General features: G+C 44.6%; 1 protein-coding gene and 1 pseudogene across 4 annotated transcripts in view; both read left to right on the top strand.

The window, feature by feature from the left end:
* CNTN5 (contactin 5) overlaps window positions 1-18776 on the top strand; it is a 3369946-nt gene that overhangs the window by 706547 nt on the left and 2644623 nt on the right. The gene's annotated exons all lie outside the window — the stretch shown is intronic.
* LOC146801902 (catenin alpha-1 pseudogene) lies at window positions 9707-13021 on the top strand (annotated as a pseudogene). Its single transcript, XR_014967666.1, has one exon. The product of XR_014967666.1 is annotated as a catenin alpha-1 pseudogene (transcript).

Below are 18776 nucleotides of genomic sequence, written 5' to 3' on the forward strand. Positions count from 1 at the left end.
ATCATAAACCATCATCATTTCTCATCAGCTTCAATCATAGATCATAATCCCTCTGCCAACTAGGCAATGGTCGTAACACATTTAGTGCAACCCATAACCTGCACTGGTCATAAAAAGAAACACAATTTACACTCAACATTACTTCACATAATGATTAGGAGCGGAATCCACCATTTATGGTAGGCATGAATCACTCACTTTTGCAGTATTTAACACCATGTAGCTCACGCTGGCATAAATAACATGGCTTGCCAACCAGGCAAGTGTTAGGGACTAAACAGTACACCTTCCCCAGGGTATTCTCAGGTAGTTCTTCATTTAAAATGGCAATTGTTCGATTGTGTGGGGGGAGGGGCCCATCCCAGGCTCTCCCCTTGTTGCAGAAAAATGCTCCCCAAGGCAGGTTACCATCAAGTGTAGGTGAGCTCACACCTGCACCGTCTGGGGCATCTGTCCAGTTCACCAAAACGAGGGAGGAGGGCCCGTTCGGACCCTCCACACTGTAGACCTCGACCAGCCTCCATCATCCACTGGGACAGCTCGTAGCTGCCCGTGGTCCTACGGCACAGCTGCTCACAACCTCGGACGAAGTGCCGTGCAGCGAGATGTCGGGCACGCCGGCCCGGTGCAGCTAGAACGACTTCCCCTGGTTGCTACGGCAACACGTTGAGACTCTGCAATGCATACGGTGTGGCTCCGGCCGCTCTGACTTGAATACTGCAGACTTTCTTTGAGTAGAGGTCAGTGACCTTTACTCTCTGTGCAGCGGGCTGCAGGTGGGAGCCTGCGAGGCTCTGGTGCCTTGCGGAGGTTGGTCCCCGTCTCCATTGACACACCAACAAGTGATAGGCTCCTGCCTGGGACTTCCTTTCACCTCCACCAATCTTACGGGGTGACGCTGGGCACAGTGCTCTTCTCAGCAGGAGCGTTACTTGAGCCGATAATGCGCAGCATGGGGCCACCTCAGCAGAGCTCCTGCTGCCTGCCTGCCTCCCTTGACCCCTGGTACACAGGGCGGTGGGGAAGCTTGGGTCAAGAAGTTCCCTACACTGGTCTGTTCAGGAATTTAAATGCCCATCGTAGTTCTCAAAGCAAACACAAGGAGATAAAACCGGTCCCAGGATGCTTGTTTCCGGTCCAGGCAAGACATGGCTTGGCAGGTCAGGCTGGACTGTTCCCATGAGGCACAGGGTCAAGACTGATTTGCATATAGCTGTGTCTGAACTGGGTGGCGAAGTGAGCAAAAGAACGATGATGGATTCAACCCAGATATGGGGGTGAGTGTCTGAAAAGTTTCAGCGCTCCGTCCATCATCTCCTTGTGTTTGCCATGGTAGTTCTCAAGCATCCAGAAAAACACAGCAAGGGTCTCTCACGCAGGGAAGCACAGATGGGCTCCTCAAACAGTAAGGCATAGGGAGGCTTTCAGTAAATCAAGCTCCCAGTAACCCTTTGCAAAGAAAAAAGGGGGGAGCCCAATGGAAGACCTTGATGTCCCCGCATCTTCCAAAAGAGGAGGCCAGCATATATAGACCCTTGGAGATTCCCTTCACAAGTAGGATGCCACAGCAAGACCAAAAGAGTCAGTCCTTTTCCTCCACCACAGACAGAAGCAGCAACTGCAGGCCAACCCACCCCTCCTACAGAAATGGCAACGCTCCTCACACAGTCTTTCCTTCTTCTTCCCTGGCAGAGAACTCTTGTTCCTTGAAGTAATCCAAAGTCCTAGGGTTTTAGGTGTAATACTTCTACCCCAAAATATATTTGTGGCAAGGGTCTCTGAACCCAGTCCAAAGCAGATCTGCATTCACTGGTGCAGCATGAAGACAGGGGGCGGAGACAGCATTGTGCAAAAGGAGACACAGACTATTCAGGTGTAAGTAACACTCCTCCCACCACTCTAAATGCAGACAAGGTCTATTCAGCCCTGCGCGGAGTCACCCCGGCAAGGCAGGATACACCTCAACCTCCCCCAGTGACTGTCTAGAGTGAATGCGCATCTCAGTTACTGTCACTCACTCACCAGATGCTGAATACACAAACAGCCAGAGGCACACAGAATGGTGAAGTAAGAAAATGCCCACTTTCTAAAAGTTGATTAAGAGAAACAACGGTTCAAGATAAGCCATTCAGTCCAAGAGGTATTGAATTAATTTTAAATGAACATAAATTCAGTTTCTTATTTCATACAGTCATCTTTTAGCAAATATAGGACGGGACATATATAAACATTGTAAGTCAAAAGATTTATTTTACAATACTTTGAAAATATATAGATAGATTCAGTGCTCAAAAATAGGTGAAGAAAGGGCGTGCTGTGGTGGGTAAAGGAAATTGTAAAAGCATACATTGCACTGACAACATAGAAACAACTCCTTATATACGATTTATATTGGTTAGGAGTGCTTCGCTTATTTGTGAGCACCGAATCTATCTATATATTTTCAAGTATTGTAAAATAAATCTTTTGACTTACAATGTTTATATGTGTCCTGCCCTATGTTTGCTAAAAGATGACCATATGAAATAAGAAACTGAATTTATGTTCATTTAAAATTAATACAATGCCTCTTGGACTGAATGGCCTATCTTAAACCGTTGCTTCTCTTAATCATCTAGTACCCCGGGTTCTAGTAATGGGGTTCCCTTATTATATAATACACACTTTCTAAAAGTTGTATTTTCAAACACAGGATTTAAAAACCACCTTTACCAAAAGGTGTATTAATAAATTCTGAGTTCAGAGTCCAAACTTGATGTTCCTATTTTGTCCCTAGGGAAAGTTACACATGCATACATGGTACTGTGCAACCCCATTATAAGCCTATGGGACCTATAGCCTTTCAACAGTGAAGAATGAAATACACTGTGTTTCACTGTAAGGACATGTCACACACACTAGTACATGTCCTATCTTTCACGTACATTGCTCCCTTCGCACAAGGGTACCTTGGGCCTACATCAAGGGTGCATTACATGTAAGGAAAGGGAAGGTTTGGGCCTGGCAAGTGGGTGCACTTGTCAGGACAACATTGCAGTTTACAACTGCGTGCGCAGACACTACAGTGGTAGGTCTGAGGTACATTTACAGGGCTACTCATGTGGGTGGCACAACCAGTGCTGCAAACCCACTACTAGCATTTGATTTGAAGGCCCTGGCACAAACCATGCACTTTACTAGGGACGTACCAGTAAATCAAATATGCCAATCATGGATAGCCATTCATATCACAATTTACACAGAGAGCATATGCACTTTAGCACTGATCAGCAGTGGTAAAGTGCCCAGAATCCAATAACTAACAAAGACATGGTCGTAAAAATAGGAGGCAAAAGGCAAAAAGTTTGGAGATAAACCTTTCAAAAGAGCCAGGTCAAACATACACGTTAGAACAAAGTGCCTTCATGATGAGCTGTGGATATTGCTGGGTGTATTCACCTAGTAATCTGTTCTATAGTGCAATGTAATCGATGAAAACATTATGTGCTTGAAATTACCGGTATTCATTTTTACACTTTTGAATAGGCGTTCATTTACTCTTTGGGATCTCAATTGTCTGACATTTTCAGAGAAGACCTTCATGATTTAGCTTTCTGGCTAAAAATAAACATGGGTGCTGAAGTGACCATGGCGACCGAGGCTGACTTGCAAGCAATCTAGGCATGTTACTGCTTTCTGATCCCACTGATAGTCCGATTCTCTAAACTATTTCCAGCAGAGAACTAGTTTTTGAATGGCACTCATTAGTAGAATCTGGTGCATCTGTTTTTGCCTCACTGCCCAATGTGATGGAGAAAGAGTTTGTCCAAATGATTCCTCTGTTATGCTTGAACTTACCTTTCATAAGACCATATGATGTGCAGGATAGGGTCACACAACAAAGCCTAATGAAGCTACCAAATCAAGAGGACTCGGCTCTTGTTGAATGCTCTCCAACACAGAAATCAGAGACCTGTGACAAGAGTATGGCTTACACATTTCATTAAAAACGGTGTTTTGGCTTCGAATAAAGGTCAATCTTTGGAAACCAATAGAAAGTTCAATTTGCCATCGATGTTATATAAAGGGCAGTCCAGGAATGTGTGTCATCATTTCTTTAGCCTGCTAGCAACGTTTCTTGGAAAGGTTGTAAGACTCCCTAGAATAATTTTTTTTAGCACTTCTGTAGAACTGGACTCACATTGGAAAGCCTCCCGTAGATTACAGTTAGTCTTACCTGTCCCACACAACAAAATAGAAAAAGGGAATAGTGGGTATTGCAAGTCTAGGGAGGAGATGTTGCCTAACGGCTAGAGCGGTTGACTTTGGAGCTGGGAAACCGGGTTCGAGCCTCTTCAGGGACACTCAACATCCTGTGATTCTGGGCAAATCATTTAACCTCCCTGTGCCTAACAAAAATGATGTGTCCATCTGTAACGCAAATGGTGCTCATGTAAAGCGCTCTAATACCTTCGGGTCTATTTCACACTATATAAAAAAAAAATTTAAAAAAAAGATGCATTCACCATGAGGAATGTATGTTTTCATTGGGTCGGGGAATTGGACAAGAAAATAAAAGAGAGGGAGAAGTTTCTCCCAACTCGTACATTGTGCTGGAAATAAAAGATGTGGGCAGGTCAGAAGAAGGGAAAGGTGGTGTAAAAGTAGCTATTGTGACACATAGATACTTAATATTTCCTAGGTTTCTAATACAACACAGATCTGGACAAATAAAGATAAAGGAAACAGAGCTGTTATATCACTTATATGCCATATGCGCATATACTCACAATCTCCTAAGCATGAAAATGGATTCACTTTAAACACATTAATATAACCCACAAGAGTTGTATGTCCCCTAGGAAACCAATTTACTAAGGTTTTTTTTTAGAAAGTGAGCCAAAATAAAAGGTCCTCTTGCTGCCCTTCCAGTTTACAAGATCTGTACGTGCAAAAAATGCAGTTAATATAGTCTATATAAGGCAGAGTTTAGACTCTAGAACAACACAAATCTAGGAAGCAGCATAAACAGGCTTGGGCTTGTAGATCTACCGGTCCCTTATAAAATCATTTATTAGCCCATGGTGAAAAGGTAAGATTTAAGTTTGCCTGTTCCAGCATACTATTTGAGTCCTGTGATTTTGATTTCAGTCATTTGATTTATAATAACTATTTTATACAGTTCTTCAGGCATTCATTTTTTTCGTTTCCGAGTACTCTAAATTTCCACTGTTAGCAGTATCTATGTAATGGGATTCCCTTTTCTGACCTCAGAATGATGAAAGGCTGAGAAGTCATTGCTGAGGTTAGGTATAGCGTGTCATAACTCTGCCATATTTTTGACTAAATCGTGTCTTAATCCTGTAGTAAACTTTTGCTCCTTGCAACATGGCCACCTTTGGTCATTAGACCTTTTTTCTATGTTCTCACCTCTTAAGCCTCCCAGAATACCTGTGTGCATTCTACTTTGTACTTGAATGTTCCACACTTGTCAGTTGATGGTCTGGTCAGCTGGCGAGGTGTAGCGCTCTGCTGTGTCTTAATAAACCTATCCTGTAACTTAACAAGAAGTATCCTGTGATCCATCTACCCCATCTATTTACATCATTTGGCGACGATTTGGCTGACCAGACCAAGAAGAACAGCACAACTCTGAGCAACACCTCGCACCAAGAACCAAAGACTGCATGCCATTACTGCAACAAGAAATAAGAAAATAAATTGGTTTCCTCTGTAACGCGAGAAAATTAAAAAAAAAAAAATATCAAGAAACCGGTCACAACTACCCCAACTGCTGTCAACCCTGAGTCAAGACGACCTGCCAGGTACAAAAGACAGTTGCTGTTTAAGGGGCATCCAAGAACTCGCCTCGGCAAAAGAAAATTGACACGATGTGACAGGTCAGAAAAGCGGTTCGCAAGGGTGAAAAGTGCACATATAATTGAAACAGAGATATTTTAAAGCAAGCGTATGCCCGAAGTAACTTATTGGATTAATTTAAAGCCAACATGTTTATGAAAAAACATATTGGAGTAATCGGTATGCGCAGCGGAGGCAAGCTGTGAGAGCTATCGTTAAGACATCGTGTGACAGGTGTGGAGAGTGTGGTGAATAATTTATGAAGCAGCCGAGAGTGAGGGAACTCGGCATTGGCGAGACTGGTGAAGAGAGAAGTTAAGCATGTCCAGAAACTCCGCCTTACCATTGTTGGGCAGAGAGATCCTTCCCATGGTGCTGTCATCCTCACACTGATGTTGTAGAATTACCTTGGGTATTGGCGGAGGGGCTGCATCTTCAGCGTCACATGTCTGGAACTTTCAAGCTGTGCGTGTTCTTCACCGCATGCGCCATTCCTGCATCGTGCGTTGCTAGGGAGCAGCGTTTCGAGGAAGTTTTCCTCGTTGCCAAGGAGCTCCGTGTTGACCGTCATGACGCATCTTCAAGCAGACATTTTGCAGCTTCGTTCTCTGTGTGCATTTTCGTTCCCATGGTTACGGGAACACAACGCAACGGAGCGCATTTAAACGAAAATAGGAATAGATCTGTCTTGTGTGCCACAAGCAGATAAACAAGTGAAACACACAGTTTATGCTGCAGAAGAATTGTGTTGCTTAGGAGATCTCAATAAGCTGGTCAGTTTCCTGAGATGGCGCACGTCGGTAGATCCCAAGATCGAGGTTTCATTTGTCGGAATAAGCTGCACTCTGATGTGCTAGTTACTGCATGTCACTCAACCCGATGCCGCCATTCTGAAGGGAAAGGAAAACGAGGGCATGCTTAATAAAATATAACACAGATGTTCCCCAATTCTGGCAGCCAGCAATAACTTCAGCAATAGAAACATTTCCTGTGCGGGCTGAACATGTTTTGCGTACAAAACTATTGTGCTTAACTGCTGCAGCAAAGATGCACACATCGCAAAGGTCGAACTCCTGTTGCCATCACCAACAGTGCCACTTCGATGTCAATAACTGTGCATAAATGCAAACGTGTGAAAATAAGTTATATGAAACCAAACACGCCACTGTTAAACGAGTAAATACGATTGTTTAAGATTACAAGACCTCACTTGCCATCTTACAGTCAGGCATTAAAAATAAAGACAAATAAATGACAAGAGTGCATAACGCGCTTTGTTGGCACAGCGCTAGTGACAATTTGCGCAGGGATACCACGCAATGTAAGGCGTTTAAAGCAAAGAAGGAAGAGGGATATGCAGTATTTCTATATGGAAATTATGAACTAGCCTACCTTTCGGAGCAATTGGAAACTACAGTAGTGCAAGACCAGGTCAGGGGATCCAGAACTAGGATAGATATCCCATAACTAGAAGCTGGTCAAAGAACCCTGAACTTTGACGGACAACCAGAAGGGGACAAAGGTCGTCTCACAATAAGGAGTAGACAAGCCTCTCAGAATCTGCACTGGGAGAGGACAAAGGTGGTCCCTGGACTGGAAGGGGACAAAGGCCCCAGAACCAGAAGGGGACAAAGGTCTCACAAACAGTACCGGGAGAGGACAAAGGAGGTCCCAGGACCGGAAGGGGAAAAAGGCCCCAGAACCAGAAGAGGACAAGAGTTCCAAAACACGACACAGTTTTGTGACAGAGCGGTTCCCAGAACCGGGACAATGTTCCAGTACTACGACAGAAAATCGTGACACGGATGTTCCCAGAACCGGGAAGCGGGCCTTGTAGCCCACAATCCTGAGACAGATAGTCCACAGATTTGTGATAGAGTGGTTCCTAGAAGAGCCGTGAGAACCTTCCAGTACCACCACAACACAACATCGTGAAAAAGTGGTTCCCAGAACCGGGACGAACGTTCCGCGTCTAGAACCGGGCTTTATAGCCCACAGTACTGAGACAGATAGTCCACAGAAAAATAAAAGAAGAAAAATAAAAGAAACAGAGGCCCGAACCACAGAAAGAGGCCCATAACCCGAGAAAGAGAACTAGAACCGAGACACCTTGTCCAGAACTTCAACTTGGACTGTGAGAGAACTGGCTCCAACTTTCTCTTCGGGAACATCCTTCCAGAAATTTTTAAGCATGGAGGCACCCGTTGAACTGTGCATCTTCAACTATGAGTGGGAAGCCACGTCGGACAAGGACTGTATGAAGAAACTACACTGTCTCTTCCTGTTTTTGCTGGTCAACGACGGATTGCAGGAGTAGACTGTCTCTTCCTGTTTTGTCGATCGATAAAGGAGTAGGTGGTCATGATATTTCTGTTCCTTTCTTCACCCTTGACCCGAAACGAAATGCTTCTTTGCCTTCACCATCTGGAAGTCCATGAGGTTGCTCACCTCCTACTTGTTTTGATGTTAATTGTTGTTGTTTCCCATGCTTTATGCCTTCGTTTTATGTTTTGTGTGTTTATTTTCTTTTGAATGTACAGGAGGAAGATGTGTAGTTAACTTATGCTCCTCTCAACATGGCCACCTTTGGTCATTAGACCTTTATCTATGTTCTCACCTCTTAAGCCTCCCAGAATACCTGTGTGCATTCTACTTTGTACTTGAATGTTCCACACTTGTCAGTTGATGGTCTGGTCAGCTGGCGAGGTGTAGTGCTCTGCTGTGTCTTAATAAACCTATTCTGTAACTTAACAACAAGTATCCTGTGATCCATCTACTTCATCAATTTACATCACATCCCTTGACCTTATTTAATGATATGAAATATAGTTGAACGTATGACACGCAATAGAATGCACGTGTGTGGTCCGAGTGTTTAAAGGCCAGGGCAGCAATTTTGTAACACTTGAAAGTTATCCTAAGGCAGAGGCACACAAACTTGGGGGTGGGTGCAAGCACTAGAGAAGCAATATGCTGAAAACAGTGCTGTAGTTTTATGAAAAAAACAGTGACAGTGAGAAACTCTAATGGGCCAGCAGCAACACCTAAATGCCCTGGCAGGGAGTAATAGTCAAAGGGGAGGGGCTCTAAATAACTCATAAAGCTACTCCCTTCCCTCCATTTCTAATAAAGGATACACTGTGCAAACTGCTGATGGTAAGGGCGTGGTTCTAGGACCTCCATGATGTGTATTAAACAGCTGCCTTTCATCACCTCTACATATCAATACGATTATATTTTTAGTGTTCCCTTTTGTAATGATGCTATACAAGTGATAAATGTTTTGAAAGGGGTAAGAGAGCGCCCTCTCGGAAAAATGCGAATTAGGGGAATATTTGTAAACCTGTTATGTTGAAATGCATACACTATTGCTTTTAATAGGCTCCCATGAGAACAAGGAAATGAACAGTATTGTCTCGCTACATAGATTCTATGGCAACGCCCGGAGGCCAATATTATGCATAGTACCCATATTACTACATACACACATTTTATAGCAGTACGCCGTTAAAAAGTAATAAGAAAACTTGTAAAACTTTGTTTAGTTCTTTTCCAGTGGTCAAACAAAAAGGAAAAACAATATCACCTTTTATTTAAAGGCTTTAAACGTGCCTATGCTCCGCTGGCATAGATGCGCGCTTCTATGGCGCAAAACAAATCGTTCCATGGTTACAGAACTCGACGAACTGAATGAACGAATGAATTCGTGGGTGGGCGCAACTTCTGAGTCTAGACAGCGGAGTCGGAAGGACCTCATTAATAGGAGCATCCGGCGGGAGCGAGCCTCTTGTACAAAAACACTAGAGCGCTTCGGCAACTCCACATTAGGAGTAGGGAAGTGGCGGTATCCAATAAGAGGATGCTCGGCTGTCCGCAGCCTATCACCGCTGCCGGACTGACGTCATCCCTTCTATTGCGCATCCTCCTGCAAACGTACCGCCCTCAGCGAAGAAGCCGTGATTTCAGCATCCAGGGTACCAAAATTGAGCAGCCGCAACGGGCTCGAAAATCAACGTCCACGAAATGGCAGCAACACTGGCGGCTCCCCTACCCTTCTCCTGGGACCCCAACAACTTGCAGATTCGCACTCTGGCCGTGGAGCGATTGCTGGCGCCGCTTGTCACGCAGGTGACTACCCTGGTGAACTGCAGCCAGGCCGGGCCCTCTAGTAAGCGTAAAGGCCGCTCCAAGAAGGCTCGCGTACTTGCGGCATCGGTAGAGCAGGCAACCGGCCGCTTCTTGGAGCGCGGCGAAATGATCGCCCGCGAGAGCCCGTGCTTGGTGCAGGAGCTGGCGGCCGCGGTGGAGGACGTGCGGCGGCAGGGCCTACTGATGAACGCCGCTTCGGGAGACTTTGCCAACGGAGACCCGTGCTCATCAGTGAAGCGGGCCGGAATGGTGCGCGCAGCCCGGGGATTGCTGTCAGCTGTTACCCGCCTGCTTATACTGGCCGACATGGCGGACGTGTACCGCCTACTACTGCAACTGCGCCAGGTGGAGGATGCGCTGGCCCGGTTGCGCGTCGCTGGTAGTGAACAGGAGCTAGGCCGTGAGTACCTGCTGTTAAGGGCTGAGGCGGGTAGACTCAGTTCAGTTGCGGCCAGGCGGCAGAAGGAGCTGAAGGAGGCAGGGCACCGTGACGACATGGCGGCTGCCCGTGGGCTCTTGCACCAAAGCCTGCCCCTGTTTTATGGCGCCTCACAGGCCTGTCTGCGGCACCCGGAGCTTGCGGCCTACCAAGCCAACCGAGAACTACTACACAGCCAGCTCCAGAGAGCCCTAACAGGCATCGCTCAGGCTGCCCAGGCCTCGCCCTCTGAGGACCCCCAACAACAGGCCGCGCCCGGGTCAGCCGGTGGGGAGCTGGCTTCCGCCCTCAACCTCTTCGACCAGCAGATTGTGGTGGAGCCGCTGAGCTTCCGAGAGGAGCGGCTGCGGCCCTCGCTGGAGGAGCGGCTGGAGAGCATCATTAGCGGCGCGGCTCTCATGGCTGACTCTTCATGCACGCGCGATGGGCGCCGCGAGCGCATAGTCGCCGAGTGCAACGCTGTGCGCCAGGCGCTTCAGGACCTGATTTCTCAGTATCTGGGCAACGCCGGGCGTCGCGAGCGCGGCGACGCCCTTAACTCCGCCATCGACCGGATGACCCACAAGACTCGCGACCTGCGCCGGCAGCTTCGCAAAGCTGTCATGGACCACGTCTCCGACTCTTTCCTGGAGACTCACGTGCCGCTGCTTGTCCTGATGGAGGCGGCACGCGGAGGACACGAGCGCGAGGTTCGCGAGTACGCCCAGGTTTTTCGCGAGCACGCGCTCAAGCTAGTGGAAGTGGCTCAGCTGGCCTGCTCCATCTCCTGCAGTGAGGAGGGCGTGAAGTTGGTGCGCATGTCTGCGGGGCAGCTCGAGGCACTTTGCCCCCAAGTGGTGAATGCTGCGTTGGCACTGGCCGCCAAACCCCACAGCCAGCTAGCACAGGAAACCATGAGTCTCTTCCGAAAGCAGTGGGAGCGACAAGTGCACGTGCTGACTGATGCAGTGGACGATATAACGCCAGTCGACGACTTCTTGGCAGTTTCTGAGAACCACATCCTGGAGGATGTGAATAAGTGTGTCATTGCTCTTCAGGACAGAGATGTTGATGGGTTGGACCGAACAGCTGGTGCGATCCGTGGGCGGGCAGCTCGGGTCATCCATGTGGTCACTTCTGAAATGGATAATTATGAATCGGGGATCTATACAGAGAAGATCCTTGAGGCCACACAGCTGTTATCCGACATGGTGATGCCCCGATTTACCGAGCAGGTCGAAGCAGCTGTAGACGCACTCAGTAGTGACAAATACATAGATGAGAATGAATTTATCGATGCTTCGCGACTTGTGTACGATGGCATCCGAGACATTAGAAAAGCAGTGCTGATGATCAGAACTCCAGATGAATTGGACGATTCTGACTTTGAGACTGAAGATTTTGATGTCCGGAGTCAAACAAGTGTGCAGACTTTAGATGACCAGCTAATTGCTGGGCAAAGCGCAAGAGCAATCATGGCTCAACTTCCACAAGAACAGAAAGCTAAAATTGCAGAGCAAGTCGCTAGCTTTCAAGAAGAAAAGAGTAAACTTGATGCTGAAGTTTCTAAATGGGATGACAGTGGTAATGATATTATTGTTCTTTCAAAGCAAATGTGTATGATTATGATGGAAATGACAGATTTCACTAGGGGCAAGGGACCTCTGAAGAACACATCTGATGTTATCAGTGCTGCCAAGAAAATTGCAGAGGCAGGCTCGCGTATGGACAAACTGGGACGCACTATTGCTGATTACTGCCCAGACTCTAGCTGCAAACAGGACCTCCTAGCTTATTTGCAACGCATTTCCCTTTACTGTCACCAGTTGAATATTTGTAGTAAAGTAAAGGCTGAAGTTCAAAACCTTGGTGGGGAACTTGTTGTGTCTGGAGTGGACAGTGCAATGTCTTTGATCCAAGCTGCCAAGAATTTAATGAATGCAGTAGTACAGACTGTGAGAGCATCCTATGTAGCATCTACAAAGTATCAGAAATCTCAAGGAATGGCTTCTTTGAACCTGCCTGCTGTGTCTTGGAAAATGAAGGCTCCAGGAAAGAAGCCCTTAGTGAAAAGAGAGAAACATGATGAAGTGAACACAAGAGTTAAGCGTGAATCCCAGAAGAAAGTGAATCCAGTACTTGCGCTCAGCGAGTTTAAAGCGATGGACAGCAACGCGTAATCTACTTGCAGTTTTCTTTAGTCTATGTAACTAACCTGGCAATGTGATTTGCGAACAATAATATATTCAGCATCACATAGTCTAAGCATACTCTACATAATTATAGTACATGTAATCCAGTACCATGATATTTTGTTATAACCCATAAATGCAACCAGCACAATGCCTTCCTAATACTTTTTGCAAGTTTTATATCCTGTTGGTTATTTTTCAACGCACAGGCCTCATGATCATCTCATTGTTGCAATGCAAAGACTCTTAGATAGGAAACCATTCCAGATGCCTATCTTGTTCATGACTTTTGGAGTCAATTGTATGTCTCTATGAAGACTAATCATTAAGAAATGTTCTTTTACTACAAATGCTTAATCATTTAAGCACTCTTAACTTTTCTTTTCATTTTTTCAGTATTAAAGTATTTACATTTGTAACCAGACCGATAAGTTTAATGTAATCCTTGTCACTACCGATTGTTTGCTTTCTGCCATATGCATACACACTTTATGCACAATTACAAGTTCCCTAATATCTACACTGTGAGAGACTGGTTCTAGAATTAACAATACAGTGCGGGATCAACCAGTGAGTTAATTGGGATTAAAAGTTATCTCCCATTCCCCCCTCCCCTAAAAGGGAAAATGACTTGCCCAAATTCACAAATATTTACTGCCTGCTTGAAGCAAGTGCTAAATGTAGCTGAGGGCTTTTTAATTTGCTGAGGAGGGGGGGTGTGTTGGACAGGACCGTGAGTTCCATTTTACTTCTACTAGGGAAGAACAACTTCTGCTTACTTCTCCCAGCAGGCTGAATAATATAATATGACTGTAAGGGACACAGTTCACCAGCTGCCTGCAGCTCTGTAAGGAAGTCCATCCCTTATGTCTCTGGGCCTGGAGTTCTTGGATCTGGATTTTGCAGACCTTTTAATTCTGGACACTGGGAAAGATGCATTTGCCATGATCAGTAGTCTGTAGCGGATACTGGTCCAGGAAACTCGTAATGGGGCCTTAAGTATCCTTCTGTTATGGAGTAGTATCATTTTAGGTATAGCTTAGAAACGACTTAAGATTTTTCCCCAGGTTCATGGTTTCCAAAAACATAATACAATTCCATAAATACATCTTTAAACCTACAGGAGTTTGCAGTCAGCCCTCTTTCTCTATTGGTCTGGTGCATTGTTCTTGATGTTTTGCTTCCGTTTACAACATGGAGAAGAGACTGGGCTCGTGAGATAACCGGTTTTTATTTCTACGTTCATACTTTTTATTAATTATTCTTGTGGTGGTTTTTGTTTTTCTTGTTGCGCGCATGTACTCCACGTTACTGTGGTTCTTTTTTTGAATTTCCCTTTCATTCGTTTCAGTTTTAATACCTGTTGCGTGTTTGCCAAAAAAGAGAAACATTTACAGGCTTGCAAGGTCCAGCTGGATTAGCTTTGCCAGTGCTGGCTTCTTTGTTAACCTAGGAGTATGTAATTTATCCAGGCACTCTCCTCTATTTAGCAGGCAATACATTAGCACTGTACCTTTTTAATTTGGCCATTAGTACCTTTCGCTATGGTCAGTAAAAACAGAGTTGTCCTTTCTCTTTGCTGCTTTTGTGTACTTATGAAGATATTTATATATTTTCAATCAGTCTTCACAACTTTCTATGTGCCTTGTACATCGTAAAATAGTGTTGTGGGTAGGTTATTGCCGATTCCTGCGTTTCTTCTATGTGAGATTTGCTTAGTTTCACATGCCTTACAAGAAGGGAGCAGAGGATTAAAGTGGAGCTTGAAGTGCTTAGTTGACAGCTATTGATAATCAAAAGCTGTTTCATTTCATAGACGTGTCAGGATTTTTTCGGGTCAAGGCTTTTATTATTAAATACTAGGGTATCTCAAACCTTTTCTGTAGTGGAGGTACTTTTGATTAGTGAAAATCAATGTGAGATACGGAAGGCTAAGCAACTTCTGCATTATCACCAGGTGCCCCCACACCCAGCTTAATTGACTTTAAGCCTAATGTTCATAGAGCCAAATGCTGTGGTTTGAACGAAGTAGTTTGCATAGGGGCATTATAATTGGGCTACCATATGCCAGTGTGAGCATTGTCTTTGGGGATGTATGAACATGTGTGCGTATGGATGGGATATATGGGTGACAGACTGTCGTATGTACTTGTGGCACAGGACATACCGTTCAACATATGTGGTACGGTTACAGGTATAACACAAATGGGAGAAATTTAAAGTGCAGAAAAATGCACTGCAAAAATGTTCAAAATATGGAATATTTTTCTGCACTTTAAATTTCTCCCAAATTAAAATAATGGCTGTATTTTTCTCTTATAAATATGGCACCGTATTGAGAAAATTAAACTGAAGAGTTAACTTTGTTTCTATGGATTCCATAAAATTCCTCATTTAAATTTTCTCCCATTTCCAAGTGTCACATTTACTAACACCAAGCATCTTGCTCCCAGTGGCCTGTAGACATAGTGCCATGTTTTTAACAGGATTTTCTTTTTATAGGGAAGGAATTTTAAGTGAATAAACATGCATCATAAAACTTTATGACAAATTTGGCTTAATTGAAAGTAGAGAAATACATTAATACTTTGGGGCTCATTACAATGGCAAGCAGAAGGCCATCCAACAAGCTCGTTGGTGGCGGTCCACTCGACATCTGAGGCATCTGTCCAACCACTGTATTAAGATACAGGCGGTCCGACCGATGCCTGCGTGGGTGTGGGGGGAGGAGGTAAATCCGTTCTACCTCAGATTTGCTCAGCGAGCCAGTCAGGGCGGCGGGCTGATCGTAATCCTCAAAATGGAGCCGATGCACTGCCGTGGGGTTTACAATACACCTTTCCGACAGCCGTTTATGTTGGTTCTTCCACCATGAAAAAGCTGGTGGAAAGGGTCTTTTGGGGCCACTAGTAGGGCCTCTGTCCGCTGTAGCCCTCCGCTATGGGCCCTTTGTTGCCCCCTTAAACATCCATGCATTGTGTGCTATGCAACCCATGGTGCCTGCCACTTGGATGTTTCAAAAGTGAATTTGTCCTATTGCAGCTTGTGTTGCGGCCCGCAGCATAAGTTGCAATAGGACAAATTCACTTTCTGACCACCATGAAGGCGGTCGTATCCAAATAATGGTGGCAGTTACTGCGCTTTCTTATTTTCATTTTGAGGGGAGTTGACTTGTTTTAAAGAGTTTTATACTTTGTAGTTCAGGTGTTTGAGCAGGTTCTCCTGCTGCCTTCTGTGGTTTGCATGCTATGTAGACCATGCCAGTATTTTTGTCGCGTATACAGGCCTTATTGGAAATCCGATTTAGAAAATATGAGGAAGACACGCTTCAGTATTAATGTAAGCTATTCTTGAGCTCCCACAGATCCTTTAAACAAGGATGTGCAAAGCTGATGGTTCTCAAATTGGCAACTGTTTGTGTATTAAAAAAAATTGGACAAATGTACTTCCTACTTTTTGTGTGTTCAGTGCAGATTGTGCAAGAGAAGAATGATGTCACTCGCAGAGCTAAGCACATGGCTGAAGTGGACTGAATCTATGCCTGATGCTGTGGTAGATGGAACAAAAATGTGAATGACACACCAACAGACAATGGATGATTCAAGTTGGCTGAAAACCCCTATTAAGTATACTACCCTTTTTTTTTTTTTTTTTGTTTTAATCAAAATATTTCCCCTAACACCAGACCTAAAAAGAAGTGCTGCAGTGAAAGGAGTTTAACAATGGTTTGATTGACTTATCTTTGGTAGTATATCCTGAACACTAAAGCAAGACGTTTGAAATTCTTTTGTGTTATATACTGGAACCGAAAATCAGTTAAAAAAATACATTAAAGGTCAAATTAAAGTTACATGAAAAATGTAAAAATGGACTAAGCAACACTCCACAAAAAGGAAGAAAATCGAATCCTACATCAATGGAAGTGTATTTATTTCATCAAAGGGACAAACGTTGTTTATGTAAAAATGACAAGAAGCTGTAGAAAACTTGAAAAGATAGTAAAGTTCCTTATTGCAAAGTTATCTTTGACCAATGGACCCATCCTACACTATTGGCGTTTGAATGTGATTTTAAGGTTAGGTTTTGCCTCCTTAAAGGTTTTGTCTTTCTAAAGCATTTTTTAGAAGTAAATTCGTAGTTGCAGGTTATTGTAAGGGGTAATATTCACAGAAGCAGTGCCAAAGCTTTGTTGTGCTTAGTTTGATGGCTCAGTTTCGTGGCTTTTGCGACGATAAAAATCCTCTAGGACTTTAGTATTAGAGAAGATCGCAACATACCTAGATTAAGGTGACTGGTCTCTGAAATGTATAAAATTGGAGACCTCTTCCCTCAAATGTAATTTTTTGTTTTGCAAAATGAGGAAAAAAGTGAAGGCATTCTTCCATATTGTTTAGCATCCTACTTATCCATGTGAACCAAGTTCACTTCAGGTTAGTTAAAGGGATCCCCACATTCGGCAAGGGGGCTACAAGCAATTCTACTACCACACGAGTTAATGAAGAAAGCTTGCAGTTTTACAGCATACGTCTCCTCGGTTTCTTCCCACTCGGTGCTTACATCATCCCATGCCCCTCTGCTTTTTATCCTTTTTTGGAGGGTCTGACAGCTGCAATTTGCTGTAGGGCTGTTCATCTCCCCCCCCACCCCCCAGCACTTTGGTGCACTCTTAGTAATTTACCCTCATCTGAAATCATGGATTGGTAAATTAAAACAAACGCAACATGGCCTGCATCATGTCATGTGTGGTGGTGCTTGCTGTTGCGTCAATGCATACACCAAACCTTCGCATAGCACTTCAGCACACTTGATTGTCCACCTTTAGCATGGGCTCAAATGAGTTGTGACATACTAGCAGCATAACACCAGCCAGCATCATTGGAACATCAGGCCTCAGTGCTTCTCCAAATCTGCGGAAGTGACTGAGCAGGAGTATTCTGTAAGCCATCATATGGAGATAGGAATTTATTAAATACCTGGTAGTTGATGCAACTACTAAACTGGTGAACAGAGCCTTGCAGTGGTCTAGGTGGGTGTTCACAGCTTTTCTCACCACCCAAGCCCTACTGGAGGTGGACGCCAAGGAGAAGATATGGTTTAGTGTATTCGGTATTACAACTTCGGGAGTGAACAAGGTGGGATATTATCACAGAAGCCAGGCTGTTGCAGCTTCCTCTGGGACATTGGTGGGATTGAGAACTCAGTAGGATCATAACCTACTCCACTGAAACACCTGTGTAAGGGTAGATGAAACAGATTTTAGATACAGGACTGAGACCATGACCCAAATTTTGGATTGGACAGCGTATGGCCCTTTTTAGCCTCGCCTACTGATAGCATTTTTGTTGTTGTTGCGAAAGACCTTTAGTCAACCATTCCAAAACATACAGTGGGCATAGAGCCAACCTGTTGCTAACCATTGATTGGTTCATTTAATTTGCATGTCTTTTTTATTGGATGACTTTTATTCTCTTCTTATGTTTATCCTTTCCCTGAAGCATAGTCTCTATAGTATTTTTTCGATTGGATGACTGTTGCCCTTCCACTGCTTACATTCAGAGAACCACTTTATTGCTTTTTCTTTAAGCACTCCTTGTGTTCCTTCACCCCTCCCACTCGCTCTGTTGCTCCTTCTTTCCCACGCCAACAGCTTATTAATCCTTTCTGGAGCCTCGCTCCTCTGTTGCTCCCCAGTCCACGCTACTTTGCTCCCGCACCTCTCTTTTCTTCTCCCCACCAATTCCTCTGTTGGTTCCCCACCCCTCCTGTCCCTACACAAAAAGTTTTCATAAATGTAGGTTTTTTGTAGTAAATTATTTGGGGGAACTTGGCAGCTGCCATTTGCTGTGGGATTACTCTTTTCTTAAAAAGTGCCTTTGAATAAGTTAAAAAGAATTTTATTTTTTTATTTACCTCACCAAGTGGCATCCACCATTTTTGAACGGTAAACTAAAAAAAAAAGTTAACCCCTTCGATGCTCATGATGAGCTGGACTCGTCACGGCACACAGTGGTCGTGTGCTCATGACAAGTCCAGCTCGTCATGAAACATCTCCCTTGAAATCCCTCTGGTTCGGGCACCAGAGGGATTCCCTTTCTGCCAAAAGAGCCTCTGGAGCTGGGGAAGAGCTTCCCCAGCTCCCAAGGGCCCCCTCTGTGGTTTCTCTGAAATGACGATCGGCG

The sequence above is a fragment of the Triturus cristatus genome, chromosome 8 (genome assembly GCF_964204655.1).
Source record: "Triturus cristatus chromosome 8, aTriCri1.1, whole genome shotgun sequence".
In the NCBI taxonomy this organism is placed as follows: Eukaryota; Metazoa; Chordata; class Amphibia; order Caudata; family Salamandridae; genus Triturus; species Triturus cristatus.